This window comes from Lissotriton helveticus, chromosome 2_1, assembly GCF_964261635.1.
Source record: "Lissotriton helveticus chromosome 2_1, aLisHel1.1, whole genome shotgun sequence".
In the NCBI taxonomy this organism is placed as follows: domain Eukaryota; kingdom Metazoa; phylum Chordata; class Amphibia; order Caudata; family Salamandridae; genus Lissotriton; species Lissotriton helveticus.
The window spans coordinates 1,410,239,744-1,410,252,164 of NC_136059.1; the positions used below are offsets into that span (position 1 = coordinate 1,410,239,744).

Consider the following 12,421-nt stretch of genomic DNA (forward strand, 5'->3'; position numbering starts at 1 on the left):
TAGCACCTTGTCAGGGGACTCAGTAGTGTGTCACTCATTGTTCTTAGCTTTCACATAAAATAACTGTCACCAGAGGTTTGCCAGCATTGCTCTGTCATACCTCACACGTCAGTGTTGTACATATGTGCATGGACACATTTTACATGTTGAGCTGTGTATTCGAATATGGCTCTTTACAACGAATGCGTTCCCATACAATGCGGTCGTTACAATGACCATGTTGTTTCAACCCAAACCATTACATCTCAAGCCGTTTCAATGACTTGCTTTAGGGGGCGCGCTGGACTTAGGAATAGTATTATTTACTATTCCTACTACAGTTTGTGCAACAGCAGAGAAGGTGTTGTAAACGCTGTTTCCCGTGTATCCTCGAAGTGACTGCGCTAATGTTTGTAATACAGACTCTTCAAACAGTTACAGTGGCCTTTGCACAAAAGGTGTATCTATGAAGTGAACAGTGCTGTACCAGACTCATGTGTTGTCCGGATTGGTGAAAATGCAGACTATGCACATGAGTGCATCCTTTCTATCAAGGTGCGTCATGTTTAAAACAGGAATGTCAATCTCAAGCCTAATGCTGTGTGTCACCTGAGATTTGTTCACACCCCAAGTGGCTCAGTATCCATGAAGTTGCAATGGTCTATATGTCTGTCATCCATTCCACTACCCCCATACTAGTAGTTGGTATGTACCTATTGTTACCGTCATACCTAACTGATGACAATGTATGTCTACAACTGGCACATCCATGACACTGATCCCACATGAATGTTCATCTGGTGCTGGTATGGTTCATTGTGTACTCAGTATCCCACATTTTAGCTTTTCCAGTTTCCACACATAGGTACCCTGGGAGAGGGAGAAGGAGACAAGCTCCCATCTATCAGCCTTTTCCAGACCTGTTGACCATGGAGGTGGAAGACTTCATAGAGAAGTTCAGACAAAATCGTCGGACAATTCAGGACCTATGTGGCCAATTGGCATCTCAGTTAAGAGCTCACAGAATCTATCCCACAGCTCTGACCCCAACAGTGAAGGTGATCGCCACACTGCAATTATTGGCCACTGTTTCCTTTCAGTATACGGTGGCTACATCTGGTGGGATGTCACAACCAATGTTCAGTATGGTGTAACGTGATGTTTTGTATGCACTGATGCAACACATGGATAGTTATATTCAGTTCCCAAGAAGAGGGGATTTGGCAACTGCGAAGGGTGACTTTTATGACCTAGGTCACATCTCACATGTTGTAGGATCCACTGTTGGCACCCATATTACCCTTGTACTACCTCAAGCACGTGAACAAATATATAGGATCAGGAAACATTATAATTCAAGCAATGTGCAAGTGACACGCCTTGTGGATTTGTACATTTCACATGTCTGTGCCAAATTCCCAGGATCTTCCCACAACTCCTATGTGATACAGAACAGCACCATACCCTTGTTGATGTCATGTCTACAACTGAAGAGGGCCTGGCTTGTTGGTGAGTGATGTGTCCTTCATTTTTGTGTGTGTGTGTGTGATGCATGCTGTCATTCTCTGCAAATGTCTGAATCATGATTGTACATCTGTGCCTCTCCCATTTAGGTGACTCAGTTTATCCTGACCATCCTTGGTTGTTGACCCTGCTGAGAAATCCAACAACGCCAGGGGAAGTCTGCTTCAATGAGGCCCATGGGAGGAGACTTCGGGTAGTGGAGAGGACTTTTGAGCTCCAAAAGATCAGATTCCACTGTTTGGACAAGACCGGGGAGCCCTCCTCTTCTCATCCAGTAAGATGTGTCAGATCACAATTGCCTGCTGCATGATCCACAACCTTGCATTGCACAGGAACATCCCTCTGATTGTGGAGGATGGATTCCAGCAGGAGCCCCCGGGTGAGAATCCTGACATGCTACAAGAAAGGTATCCCAAAAAAGGAATAGAGGCAGGTGGCTTTGGGAAAGTAAAGACTATCAATGAGACTGGAGCTTATCATCAATACTAATGTTCTGGCACATGTTTTGTTAATACTCGTTGCATTGAAAGGGACATATATTCCCATTATCTGAACTTACCCGTGTTTATTTTCTAGAATGGAGCCCTGACTTTTACTTCTTGTTTGGCACCCACCTTTCTCCCCTATTACCCACGCAGCACATCTTCTGGTTTCCATCTTGTTTGTGCCCTGAAGAAGGTAGCGGCTGCATTGAAGCCCTTCACCGAACACGCGTCAGCACTTTGTATGACAGGAACCACGCAGTGGTACATGGAAAGAAAGAGAGGAAGTTAAACTGTTTAAATGTTTTCTATCTACTATTCCCTCTCTTCATGAACATTTGAAACCAATGTTATTGAGCTGATGAAAATGAATATGGCAATTTCTGATTATGAGTGTACGCATTTAAATACTCATTGTACTCCCGCCACAATATGGCTGTGCATCTCTATATAGCACTGTACTGTTCTACCCAGATATCGGGTGGTGCATCATACCATTGCCACTTTCATCTGTGGCTCCTGTCTATATTTGCATTTTTTATTGGTTGGCTTTGACAGTATGATAGATGTATGGATGAGATTGCGGTATGACTGATTTAATGAGAGAGTTCTGTTGTGTAATTGTTATGATGATGTTTAAGTTATTATTTGACCGTGATCCATTTGGACTGGGGGACACTTTACGAGATATTTTATTGTTTTTGTGGGTGCATTTTGAAAGGAGAATATGTATGTTTATGTTATTTGATTTGTCCCATTATATATGTAAAACATTATAAAAATCCTTAAAACATTCCCATAGATTTATTTATTTTGAATAAAATATTTTTGTACAATAGATTTTTGTTGTTTTCATATATCTTTTGTCATCTTCTGATGTTTGTGTCATTCATGGTATTGCTCCCTGCTTGAGATATCCGTTTGTTTATAGAGAGACGCCTTGCGCTTATCCTATACCGTAGGCAGGTGATACCTATTCCCTTCTTGTGTAGGCTCTAATTTATAGTCTTGAGAATCCTGACATGAATAGTGATGATGATTACGAAGAGGAAGGGCTTAACCTGTGTCAATAGCTCATCAACAACTACTTCCCCTGAGTGTAAGTATGCAGAGAGATGTCATGACTGTGACCGCTTTTGTTGGGAGGCAGTGAGGAAAGTAGACTGATATTGTTGTAACATGTTTGAACTGCTACCTGAAATATTCTTTTTGTCTTATAGGTCCCTTTACCCTGTCATTTTCATTTGGACAACGCAGAGTATTGACATCAGCTACACTATGATGCTGTTCTGCATGGCAAATTGGACATGAGGTGTTCCTAGGAATGTTTGACACTGACTTTGGTAGTACAACACTAGTACCAAAGCAACTTGCACAGCGAGACGATGGAGGTTTCAGATAGACCTTGGTATTTCTATTCTGTCATATGGTGGTGCTTTGTCTATGTGTTCCATCGTGTTCTGCAATATATTGTGTTAGTTGACCAATACATGTTTGTCTCTGTTCACATAGATTGCTTCCTCTCTGTGTGTGAACTGGATATAGGTGTCAATGTGTCTCATCATTGTATGCCACAGAGCATCATTGTATGCCACTGGAAAATGTTATAAACAATCGAGCAGATGCAACTACACCTGTTTGGAATGCATCAGTGACGAATTACTGTATTGACCCCCTGTTGCTGTTGCTGTTACTGTTTGGCTGTGGGCTGTCTATTGTGGTCTACTTAACATGCCTGAAGCTGCATCAATAAGACATTTGTGAGATCACTTCTGCGTTAGACATTGTCTAATGTTTCCTCCCCCAGCTTGTCTCTGATATGTACAAATTACAATTGTGGTAATTGACATTCCACAAGTCACAGATGTGTCATGTTACTGTGTAGATGCCCTTCACCTTCTAACCACCTATTGTTGAGAAATTGTAAGAAAGATATGTGTAAACTTTACACTTATGTGTCATTGTTAACATTTTTGTTATACTCACCTTCAATGTTAAGCTTGTACTGCACTGAGGGCCTGCACATATTATTTGCCACAAGTTACATCTGGTAATACATTTGCAGTAGACTTCTTAATGTACTACAACTGAACATTACACCATGGACAAGTGGATGTGTAAAAAGTGTATTTATTACAGTGCATAAAGTGTAAAACAAAGTGCCATAAAGAAGGAAGGTGAACACAAGGGGTGAAGTTGTCCGTGGTCGTAGATGAAAACATTAGAGCTGTAACCACATTGTTTAAAGTCCACAGTTCAACAGATTCCTGCCATCCGAATTGAAATGTGTGACATTATAGTCCACAAAGTCATTGTGCTGCGCACAAATGGTGACATAGGGGCAGCTCTGCTTCTTGGTTTTGGTAGGTGCCTTGCCACTAAAATCTCCTGGTGGATTCTTTTGATGTCCCCATTGATGTCGTCTGGGGGGTTCTGCTATTGTCAGCTCTGAGGTGTCTGAGGACTCAGCCTCTAACAGGGCCTCCCTCCCACTGTATTCTGCAGAGGTAGAAGGTGCGGCTGCGGGCTGCCAACAGGGTTGTGATGTGTGGGGAGGCCTGACAAAAGCTGTGCTGATGTACCTCAGCCCCCCAATGAGCGGGCCCATTTTCTCATTGTGTTGTTTGAACCTCGTGTCAATGAACGGCTGCAGCAGCTTGATCTAGAGTTCCTACAGTACCTGGCCCATTTATCCTTGGTTGTCTTCATAGGCACCAAGGACTCTGGCGATGGTGGTTAGAGCTTCACTGTGCACAGTGGTCTCACGTTGTTGGCCCCCAGTGGCACTCACACCAGCCCTGCCCCCCTGGAACTGCCCGCTTGGCTGTGCCTGCACCCTTCCACGGTCCCCTACATCCTCAGTGAGCGCACTGTCATTGCTCACCACCGGAATGGGTACTGGGGTGTAGGCGTTGGTGGTGGTGGAGCTAGGTCCACAGGTTGTTGGGGTAGTGCTCTGCATTGCTGTAGCTGCTGGGGTGGGAGTTGTAGTGGTGGGGCCAGTGAGACTCACAGGTTGTGTCTGCCCTTTGTATCCAGAAGGGCCAGGATGGTCTTCCACTTACGAATGAGAGTGAGATTCAGCATCAGAAAGTTCCTGATCCTGTGGTGGAGACTGGCTTTCTACAGTGTTCGGAGTCTCATCAGCCATTGTTATAGATCTACCTGTTAGAGAAAGGTTACATTGTCAGGATGTTAAATGCTTTCCCCAACCTTTGTTACACAGTGAGTAATACGCTGAAGGAGACACAAGGGTTGGTGTTAGACATAGTGACCAATATCCATAGTGTTAACTTGTATGACATGAAATTAAGGAACATCCATTACTTGTTTGTAAACTGACATGAACATCATAAGAACTGTACAACTTCATGTTGCCAATATGGATGGACATGGTATTACCTACCAACTTGATGCACAGCCACTGTAGATGTGGCATGTGTAATGTTCACTTCACACTCCTAAGTGTTTACTATACAGGCATAGTCCCATTTGTGTTGTCCATTTTGTAGTGTTCATCATATGTGCTGTGTTCTTTGAATGAGTGACCAGACAAGTATTGTGACAGCATTACCTTCATGTTTTCCATCCTTTGTGTTTACACTAATGCCAATAATCCAGTCTTCTTCAAATTCAAGGTGGTTGATATTTAAATTTAACTTACAGGCAACAAAAATTAAAAGTCCGCCCCGGGGTCTACAGTACATATGCAATCTTATGGCAGAGGGACCTGAATTTCAGGTAACCTTCTATTGGAATGATGTGGCAGTAATTGTACCTGTGTTCATTCTGTCTTTTATTGGGCCTGTAATTATACATGTGTTCTCTCTGTTTTAGCTGTTTTTCCGTCTCTGTGCCGTTTACCCTCTGTGCCCTTCTCGTCGCTGGTGCCCCCTCCTGCTGGTACCCACTTCCCACCTCCCAGCTGCGCTTTCCTCCCCCTCCCCTACTTAATGGCGGCCGCTGCAAGGGAGTACAAGCAAGACCTCTGACCTCCTGGTCAGAGACCTGCTCTCCCCCCGCAGCTACGCTGTTAAGTGCCACCGCTCTGACACTGTGCTCTGGGCGCTGTTGCTGAGGTAGGTGTTCTCGGCCCTACTCCATCCGCAGGCTTCTGCCTGCGCCTCATCCCTGATGGTCCAGTAGAGAGCCTTGCTCTTCTGCTGACTGCTGTTCTCCGTGTCTGTCTTTGTGCTGTTTTTCTGTCTTTTTGTGCCCATTCTTTGTTTTCCTGCTGGGCTCCTCACTCTATCTCTGTTGTGTCTTTTTTGTGCCAGTAATTGTACCTGTGTTCTCTTTGTCTTTTATTGAGCCTGTAACTGTACCTGTGTTTTCTTGATTTTAGCCGTTAATCCATCTCTGTGCCAGTTTACACTCTGTGCCTTTCCCGCCGCCGGTGCCCCTGCAGCCCCTCCCCCGCTGCCAGTTCCTGCTTTTCGTCTCCCAGCTGTGCTTCCCTACCCTACTTGTTAGAAGCCGCTGTGAGGGAGTGTGAGCAAGACCGCTGACTTCCTGGTCAGAGACCTGCTCTCTCACTGCAGATCCGCTGTCAAGTGCCAACACTATGGCACTGTGCTCTGGGTGCTGTTGCTCAGGTAGGTATTCAAGGCCCTTCTCTACCCGCAGACTCCTGCCTGCACCTCATCCCTGGTGGTCCAGTGGGAGAGCCTTGCTCTTCTGCTGGCCGCTATTGTCTGTATCTGTGCTGTTTTTCTGTCTTTTTGTGCCCATTCTCTGTCTTCCTTCCAGCCTCTTCACTCTATCTATGTTGTGTCTTTTATTGTGCCTGTAACTGTACCTGTGTTCTCTCTGTATTAGCTTTTTTTCCATCTCCGAGCCCGTTTGCCCTCTGTGCCCTTCCCACCGCTGGTGCCCTCATGGCCCCTCCCCCTGCCGGTTTCCGCTTCCAGCCTCCAAGCTGCGCTTCCCTTCCCTCTCCCCTACTTATTGGTGGCCGAGCCACCGGCATGGCAAAGGCGCACTAAAGGCAAGCCTGTCTGCGCCCGTCCGCGACCCAACTGCAGCCAGCACCAGGAATCCTGGATCTACGACCCCCACCACTACAACTCCACCGTCCTCCTCACACTCAACCCTGGAAGGAACAACAACTGCCAGAGATCAACGCCAAACACCACCCACGGCCAGTTCTCTTGCCGACACTGCCGACAATCTTTCACCATCAACAGACCCCCCCAAAAATGCTGAACCCACATCGGATGCCCGTACTACAGAAGCTCTGAGTTGCATACTCCTCAATGTGCGCTCCCTAGACAGACACTGCCATGGAGATCTAGGACCTGCTCGACACCCTCTCTCCAGACATCGCCTTCTTCATGGAAACATGGACCAATGCCACCTCTGCCCCGACATCGCCACCACCATTCCTGATGGATGCAAAATCCAGAGTCAGGACCACCCCCACCGTCCAGGAGGAGGATTCACCATCGCACAGAAGAGCTCCCTTCCGACTCTCCACCTCCAGCACAAGTAATCCCCTCTTCAAAACATAGCACCTCCACTTTCAGATCCAGCCCAGACCCAGAACCATGCTGTGCGTGACCCTCGCCTACAGACCCCCAGGCCTCGCGCCTCTTCCGCCACCACCATTGCCGACCTCGTCGCACCCCACGCCATTGCCTCCACAGACTACATTCTGATCAGAGACCTGAACTTTCACCTCAACAACTGCAGCGACCATGACTCCATCACCCTCTTGGACAACCTCACAAACCTTGGACTAAAGCAGCTCCTCACCACCACCACCCACAGAGCCGGACACATACTCAACCACATTTTCTCAGGAGGGACAAAAATCCACTTCAGCCACACCACGTAGCCCCTCTGGACAGACCACCACTGTGTACACTTCACCTTCAATTCCACCACCGCACCCAAACCAGCACAGCGCCCGCCATGAAGGAACTGGAGTAAGATCACAGAGGAACACCTCAACACCACACTCCTCCATGATCCCCCCTCCTCCATGACAAATGCTAAGTCTGCAGCCAAAGAACTACAACGCTGGATCACTAGCTGCGCAGACAAGCTCGCAGCTCGCAGCCACTCCATCTGACAACGCCCCCTGAAGACCGCCTGGTACACAACTGATCTCTAAGAAGCCAGGCACTTCGGCAGACGCTTTAAGAAACTCTGGAGAAACAGGAAAAACACCGAAGACCAGAACACCTACAGGAACTCCATGACGGAATACCACCAGCGCATAAAAGCCACCAAGCGGAACTTTATCAAGGACAAAATCCACACCAACGCCAGTAACGCAAAATAACTTCAATGTCATACAGCAGTTCACCAAACCCCCTAGTGAAGGCATGGACGTCACACCATCCCAGGACCTCTGCAACAAGCTCAGCTCCTCCTTCCACCTGAAAATCAAGGCCCTCTACAAACACTTCAGCGACCAGACTCTAGACTGACAACCAGCCCACCACCACAATCTGGAAACCGGCTACTACCAAAGACACTGCCACGACCATAAACAACACCTACTTAGGAGCCCCCATGGACCCCTGCTCAACGCACATCTGCCATATAGCCGCTGCCGCCATAGCTCCCAACTAGGCCAGACCATTAACGCCTCCTTCAAATCCGGCATCTTCCCCGATGACTAAAAGTGGGCAGAGGTCAAGCCCCTGCTCAAGAACCCTATGCTGACCCGAAGATCCTGAAAAACTACTGGCCCATCTCTCTCCTTCCCTTCGCAGCCAAAGTCGCTGAGAGATTAGTCTAAGCCCAGCTGATCACCTTCATCGAAGAGAACGCTATCCTCAACACCTCCCAGTCTTGATTGCGCAGCAACTACAGAACTGAGACCACCCTCCTTGCCGCCACTGATAACATCTGCACACCACAATGCGGCCCTCATCCTACTTAACATCTCCACAGCCTTCTACACCTTCTCCCATTGCACTCTTGCAGCCAGACGCCGCGATGTCGGTATATGAGGAACCGCCCTCGACGGGATCCACTCCTTTCTCACTGGCAGAACCCAAAGGATCAAACTTCCACCCTCCCTCTCCAAATCCACAGAGATCAACTGCCGAGTACCCCAAAGATCCTCGCTCAGCCCCACGCTCTTCAACATCAACATGAGTCATGACCCCCCTCGCTGCCATCGTTAGACAGCATGCGCTCAGCATAGTATGCTACGCCAATGACACCCAGCTCATCCTCTCCCTCACAAAGTACCCAAAGACACCAGACTCAGCTTCCAGGAAGGAATGAAAGACGTTGCAGCCTGGATGAACAACAGCTGCCTTAAGCTCAACTCGGAGAAGTAAGAGACCCTCGTCCTTGGACCCTCCGCCTGAGAAAACACTTAGTGGCCTTCTGCCCTCGGAAACCCACCCACTCCATTGGACCGCGCCCAAATCCTCAGAATCAACACCTTCGCCTCCACCTGCTTCAACTTGCTCTGCATCCTCCGCTAGTCCTTCAAGTGGATCCCCCCGATTGCAGAAAGACCATCACCCACACACTCATAACCAGCAGACTGGACTACAGTAATGCCTTCTACGCCGGAATCAACAAAACCCTGCTACACAAGCTCCAAACCATCCAGAACACCACAGCCAGACTCGTCCTTGGCACCCATGACATGAGCACGAGATCTCCACTGGCTCCCCATTTAAAAGAGAGTAACCTTCAAGCTACTCACCCATGCCTGCAAATGCCTCCACAACATCGGACCCAAATACCTCAAAGAAAGAGTCTCCTTCCCCATACCCAAAAGGAACCTCTGCTCTGCTGACCTCGGCCGGGCAGAGACCCCACACATCCGCAGAACCAGAGCAGGTGGAAGAGCCTTCTCCTATGTCGTAGCAAATACCTGGAACGAGCGCCTAGTTAACATCAGCTGTATCCTCCCCCAGCGCCTTGAGACCCTCACGGGTGAGTAGCGCGCTTTATAAACCCCCGATTGATTGATTGATTGATTGATTGATTGATTGCCTCAACCATGTTTACTGGAGGAATATGATATCATGATTTTTTATAAATTTTAACGTATCAGGGATTGGGATTTCACGATTATACCGTTAATGTTCCAGGAACATATTGTGAGACCAGAATGGAGGATATTTCAATCTTTTGAACCCCCAGACAGGGCTGCTGTCAACCAGGTCCAGTCAGCCTCTGTGGTGGCTGGATACTCTGTTGCTGGTTCATCGTTTTCATCTGAGGCTCGGCTTTGAGACAATTTTAATATTGAAATAGTTGGGTAACTGGGTACTAACGGGTACCGTAGGCCAGATGGAGTAATTATTTTAATGCTCCAGCTGTTAAATTGATCAGCCATTGATTGGACCAATTCCTTTATTGCCTCTAACGCTAATGTAATTAGTGTTGTTTTGGTTGTTTGGTTGCTTGCACTGGGTATGGATTTGATTGATATTATATCGTTGAATTCCAAGTTACGTTATTCCAGAAAATATTTAATAAGTTTGAGGATATTTCCTCCCTTTAGAATGTCATGCGAACCTTGAGAAATGTACTCTGGAATTACCAACAATTTAGTGTGGAGGCTTTCTGTGGCCAAATTATGTTCTGTGTCAGTGATGGAGCCCTTGGCCTTTTTCACGATTTTATCCAATCTCTGTCGGACAATAGGAGGTCGTTTGCTGAGATTCTGCTGATTCACTGTGTGGATTAGAAACCACCCTATTGAAAGCTGTTTCGCACAGATTTGTTGTGTAGGCATTCTTAGTTAGTGTTATTCAGAGTCTTTCTTTAGTGCCTTGATTTAACTTGCCAGTAATTTGTTCAGTGACTACCATTCTCTATGTTGACTTAATCTTGCTTGCTGATGTTGAGAGAGATGTTCAAACTTCTGAACTTAATACTAAGAGGTTCGAGGTGGGAACTCACTCCGAATCTGCATCGTACTCCACATAAGGATGAGATTGTACATTCTTTGGTAGTGCTACCTTATTGTGTCTTGATGGTTGACTGGGTTCATTATGGTAATATATTGCTGATGACAAGTTGCTTGTAGGAACGAATATTGGTTTTGGAAGTGGTTGTTGAACCGGAGACAAACTGCTATGATACTAGATCTACTTACCGAACCAGAAAATATGATAATTTTAAGTTTTGGGAAGTAATTACTTATTGTGTTTTCAGTTTCTACTGTATGTCTGTTGCGCTTTTGTCTTAGTCTTTTTTCCCCTTTTGCTCAACCTGGGTGCTTGTTGTGGATTATTTGATATGCCGTTGTCAGGTCTGATGCCTGCAATGTCCCCATTGTCAGCTTGATGGTTGGGACTGCCCTTCATAGTGGTAGATTGGTTATCGGGCATGGGCTTGGCCGCTGGAGTAGCTGTTTGCAGGGCAGTTGTAATAGCGTCAGGGTCCATGCTGCAAATAATTTAAATTTAATTCAGGTTATACTCCTTAGGAACTAACGGCACAGTTGCATCCGTTGAGCAAGGGTCCTGTTATGGAGTACAGTCCTGTCTTGACAAATGTAGTTTCCTTACTTTGGTTAGTACTGTAGGGAGAAACTGAGGGAGAGAGGACAGCCTATCTATTATTGGAGAACAGCAACATACTGATTGTGCTAATTGGGTTTTTGATTGTGCTTTTATAATCAGCATGTTGAGGGCTTCAAATTTATGGTCTTTCCCTCAGTGTACACAACAAGGGTGTTTAGTAGATCGTCCCATAGGTCTAGTTTGTCTGAGTGATAGTTTAGTGCCAATACTCTGAGTTGAAGAGTTTGCAAAAGTTGAGTCCAAAGTCTATTAGGTTCTGTCACAGTCGGATGGCAGTCTTCTGGGGGGTCCAGAATCTTGTTAGAATCAGCCTGGAAAAAAGATAAGTCTAGTGGGGAGCGAACTTTGCGGTTGCCGCATGAGATTTCTCTATGGTTATGATGATCGAGTGGATCTGGAGAAGTTATTGGGATCAGCAGTTTGATTTTACCTGGTGGTGACCTAGTCCATTCGGCAGATTGGGGGCTAAGGACTTTTTTGCTACCAACTGAATCATATGTATTGGTTTGTGTGTTGAATTAAAAGCACGAGGGTGAGTTCAGATTGGACTTAGATTAAGAGTCTTCACTTGACATGGTGATTGGGGAAGAACCATGCACATTATATGAATGTGAGGTTAGCGGATCATAGGGAAATTCATCAGATACCCACTGTGATAAACTTGACTTGGAGATTTTTGTTATGGAATGTTCTTCCATTTCTTGAGTGCCGTCTGAAAAGTGGGCTACGACCCTGCCCACTGGGTCAGTCGTGGACCATGGCCTGTACCCTTATTTGAGCCAATTCTGAGTTTGAGCATGACTGAATTGAATGAGACGTTTCTTTGCGGTTGTTTAGTCTTGGTGACTTTGAAGCTGTATTTCTGAAATAGTCTCTCAAAGTTATCTGAGCTGACTAATGATGTTAGAACTCCCGTTGTTGTTTCTG

At 46.4% G+C, this 12,421-nt stretch overlaps 1 long non-coding RNA gene across 2 annotated transcripts in view; it reads right to left on the minus strand.

The window, feature by feature from the left end:
- The window catches only part of LOC144818690 (uncharacterized), a 406,168-nt gene that overhangs the window by 164,602 nt on the left and 229,145 nt on the right, over positions 1-12,421 (minus strand). The window contains exon 3 of one of the 2 annotated variants that reach the window (XR_013607154.1): positions 4,132-5,150. The exons of the other annotated variant lie outside the window; for it this stretch is intronic. This is a non-coding gene — a long non-coding RNA (uncharacterized LOC144818690). Of the gene's footprint in view, positions 1-4,131; positions 5,151-12,421 lie in introns of those variants that run through there. 2 annotated transcript variants of the gene reach the window in all.